At 47.3% G+C, this 4,465-nt stretch overlaps 1 protein-coding gene across 4 annotated transcripts in view; it reads right to left on the bottom strand.

Moving 5' to 3' along the window:
* Nucleotides 1-647, bottom strand: part of zfand2a (zinc finger, AN1-type domain 2A) — a 50,353-nt gene extending 49,706 nt beyond the window's left edge. For 2 of the 4 annotated variants that reach the window (XM_048609433.1, XM_048609432.1), the window contains exon 1: nucleotides 416-646. The gene's annotated coding sequence lies outside the window, so the exon portion shown is untranslated. Of the gene's footprint in view, nucleotides 1-343; nucleotides 365-415 lie in introns of those variants that run through there. The other 2 variants (XM_048609435.1, XM_048609434.1) reach the window with 2 other exon arrangements.
* Nucleotides 648-4,465: the final 3,818 nt, after the last annotated feature.

The raw sequence follows: 4,465 nt of genomic DNA, 5'->3' as shown, positions 1-4,465 counted from the left end.
GACATATCTCCCTCTCCCTCCGCCCCCACTCCTGGTTTCCTCGACATCTCTCTCTCCCTCCGACCCCACTCCTGGTTTCTTCGACATCTCTCTCTCTCTCTTTCTCCCCCCCTCTTTGGATTTCTTCCCCTCCATCTCTCCAACCCCCCATCCCCGGATTTCCTGCCCACTTCTCCCTCACTCCCCCCTCCTTAGCTTTCCTGCCCACCGTCCCTCTCCCTCTCCCCCCCAAAATATCCTCACCACATCCCAATCTCTCTCCATCCCCCACCCCCATCCACCAAGACTATTCTCTTTCTCTCTATCTTCCCTTGTTTTCTCACATTCTCCCTCTATCTCTCACCTCCAGTGCCCTCTCCCTCAGAGTTTACTCCCTTTCCCCTGGGTTTTCACACACACACACGAGTTTTCCCACCTTCTCTGTTTCTCCAGCTCAGCTTCCTCTCACGGCCTCGCCCCTCACTGCCGTCGGGCCCTGATGATGTCACAGCCCGGTCTATATATAAACGCCGGTTCCTCCCGACCCGCCTCCACATTCTTGCCATTTGCCCCGCTGCCGCTCTCTCCGACACGCCTCACTTTGCTTTGTAAAGTCTCTGACTATTGCCGTTTTTCATTTTCTTTGAAGCGGCAACGCGTTGGTCGCGGTTAGATGACGCAATACGTCTTATGACGTTCCCCCGTCCCTCTGATGATGCTTTCTGTGACGTAAGCTCGGGTTTCATTCATAGAAGCATCTGTGCCGCCGGCAGGTGCCTGTCAATGTCCCTCTGTTACCATGTGGCAGCTCAGGACCACAGCCTGGACTTTACCCCAGCGCTACTGTCGTCGTCATTAATGTTTTACATTCCTTACAAGCGATTTTAGAAAAATGCATTTTTATTTCCATATAGTAGAGAAATAGGCAGCCTTTGCCATGGCAACGCAGAAATAAATGCACAGTCATTGTTTACACAATTCAATCGAAATAATGCACAGTCATTGTTTATACAATTTAATTGAAATCATGCACCGTCATTGTTTATACAATTTCATCGAAATCATGTACTGTCATTATCTTTAATAGATTTAATTGAAAACATGCATTGTCATTGTTTATATAATTCAATTGATATCATTTACTGTCATTGTTTAAAGAATTCAATTGAAATCATGTACTGTTATTGTTTAAATAATTCAATTGACTTGCGTTGTCATTCTTTATATAATTCAACTGAAATCATGCACAGTCATTGCTTACAGATGTTAGTTACTCTGCACTGACTGTGTTTCCTAAGCATTTCATTGGCTTCAAGTCATCTTGTGATCATGAAAAATATATATAACTTCTTTCATACAGTACATATCCCAATCTTACTGTCGTTAAGCACTTGACAAGTTGTGTAGTCACTGTTCCAGTGTAGGAATTGTGACAACCAATTTCCATGCAGTAATGAGTTACACAACTTGTAATAACAAAATAATTTGCAGAAGGTCAATGGATAAATATTGGCCAGGGCAGACCCCTGAGATGAGGAGTAATCATATGAAGAAACAATTGATATGTTTGGCCTCTAGCCATTAGAGTCTGGATAAAGGAAAGGCAATTTTCATACAACATACACGAAGGAGATTTAATAGACTTAATGTTAAGAAAACGTTTTCCCTTTTGAGAGGGACTAGAAGTAAGTGACAAAAGATAAAAACCGAAGAGCCATACACAAGTTACAGCAAAGAAAATGTCTATTCAGCCCACAATATCTGTGCTGACTCAATTGCTTTGTGGCAATCTGGCAGTTTCATGGTCACAATTATTAATTATTATTTGAGACATGTTTAATTAATGAAAGTTTAAATTTCAAACCTTTTGCTGTAGGATTTGAAATATGCCTCCGGTTCATCAGTTAAGAGCTCTGAATTACTAATCCAGTAACAATTATTTTTGGGGTGGTGGTGCATTACAGATACGAGCTGCTGTGGCAACGTACACATTTATATGCATGTTGTAGTCTGGCTCCATAGATAGTAATGGTAAAAGCTTCAACTTTCATTCCATCATGAATTACCAGAAATCTCTCCCCATCTTAAAGCCCGCCACTGGCATGTTGAGATCAGGAGCACCGAGGGGCCTAATACTTACTCCCACTCATGGTTTGTCTTGTTTTACTGAATGACAGCTGATATCCCTATCTCTGGGCCAGGAAGCCCTCCGCTTCTTCCTGTCACGGAGGCCCGACCAGTCCCCCTCCACTGACACCCTCATCCACTTAGCTGAACTCGTCCTCACCCTTAACAACTTCGCTTTCAATTCCTCCCACTTCCGACAGACAAAGGGGGTGGCCATGGGTACCCGCATGGGCCCAAGCTATGCCTGCCTCTTTGTAGGTTACGTGGAACAATCCCTCTTCCATAGCTATACTGGCCCTAAACCCCACCTCTTCCTCCGTTACATCGATGACTGTATCGGCGCCGCCTCGGGCTCCCACGAGGAGCTCGAACAGTTCATCCACTTCACCAACACCTTCCACCCCAACCTTAAGTTCACCTGGACCATCTCTGATGCCTCTCTATCCTTCCTGGACCTCTCTATTTCCATCTCTGGCAACCACCTGGAAACCGATATCCATTTCAAGCCTACCGACTCCCACACACCTTCCTGCAAAAATGCCAATTCCTTCCACTCCACCGCATCTGCTCCCGAGATGAGGCATTCCACTCCCGGACATCCCAGATGTCCCCGTTTCTCAAGGACCGCAATTTCCCCTTCACAGTGGTCGAAAACACCCTTGACCGCATCTCTCGCGTTTCTCACAACTCATCCCTCACACCCCCTCCCCGCAATAACAACAAAGACAGAATCCCCCTCGTCCTCACGTACCATCCCACCAACCTCCGGATTCAACGCATCATCCTCCGCCATGTGCAAACTGACCCACTACCAAGGACATTTTTCCCTCCACAACCTTATCTGCCTTCCAGAGGGACCGCTCTCTCCATGACTCCCTCGTCCGCTCCACCCCACTAGCCCCACCACCCCTGGCACTTTTCCCCGCAACCGCAGGAAGTGCTACACCTGCCCTTACACCTCCCCCCTCATCCCCATCCCAGGCCCCAAGAAAACCTTCCACATTAAACAGATGTTCACCTGCACATCTGCTAATGTGGTATATTGTATCCGCTGTTCCCGACGTGGCCTCCTCTACATTGGGGAAACCAAGCAGAGGCGTGGAGACCGCTTTGTGGAACACCTACGCTCGGTTCGTGACAAACGACTGCACCTCCCAGTCGTGAACCACTTCAACTCCCCCCCCACACCTTGGACGACATGTCCATCCTGGGCCTCCTCAAGTGCCACAACGATGCCAGCCGAAGGCTGCAAGAACAGCACCTCATATTTAGCTTGGGAACCCTGCAGCCCAATGGTCTCAATGTGGACTTCACAAGCTTCAAAATATCCCCACCCCCGACCTATTCCCAAAACCAGACCAGCTCGTCCCCACCCCCTTGTCCTGTCCATCTTTTCTCCCACCTATCCGCTCCTCCCACCTCACTGACCAACCCCCACCCCCACCTCCTATCTATCAGCCTCATCCCCACCTCCTTGACCTGTCCATCTTCCCTCAACTGACCAACCCCCATCCCAACTCCCTACCTACACGTCACCTTTACTGGCTCCATCCCCGCCTCCTTGACCTGTCCGTCTTCTCTCCACCTAACTGCTCCTTTATCTACCTTCCATCATCGCCCCCCTCTCTCTATTTATTCCAGAGTCCCCTTCCCCTCCCCCATTTCTGAAGAAGGGTCCAGACCCGAAACATCAGCTTTCCTGCTCCTCTGATGCTGCCTGGCCTGCTGTGTTCATCCAGCTCTACACCTTGTTATCTCAGATTCTCCAGCACAGGCCGTTCCAACTTCTGTTTTTGTTCCTGATTTACATCATCCGCAGTTCTTTCAATTTTTATGAAACATTTGTAACCATCTTTTGCTAGAATGCCCATCACAGGGCCCAGAACATATGCAGGAATTTCAGTGTAGTGTCCTTGGTCCAACCACCTTCAAATAACTTCATTCATGTCCTTTGCTCTTTCATAAGGGGAAAGTGGGAATTTCGCAATATTTAGTTACATCCCCAACTCCACAGATAATACAGTCGATGCCTGCATGCAACAAAACCCAGACAACATTTGATCTGGCGCTAAGAGTGATACATCTCATTTGTGTTAGACAAATGTCAGATAATAAAAGTCTTTGATTGGCCACAGTAAATATTGTACCATCTCTGATTGGCTGTTGTGAATACTTCACCCTATTTGATTGGCCGTAGTATACCGACTTCTCTCCCTGATTGGCTACACTTAAATAGCGCTTCTTCTGTGATTAGCTGTACTAAAACATCCTCCTTTTTAGATTGGCTGCAGCAAACAAAGTTCCCTTTCCAACTGGTTAAAGTGAATAGTGCTCCCTTACTGATTGGATTGCACCCCCT

The sequence above is a fragment of the Rhincodon typus genome, chromosome 21 (genome assembly GCF_021869965.1).
Source record: "Rhincodon typus isolate 14 chromosome 21, sRhiTyp1.1, whole genome shotgun sequence".
In the NCBI taxonomy this organism is placed as follows: domain Eukaryota; kingdom Metazoa; phylum Chordata; class Chondrichthyes; order Orectolobiformes; family Rhincodontidae; genus Rhincodon; species Rhincodon typus.
This window is presented reverse-complemented; position numbering and strand designations above follow the sequence as displayed.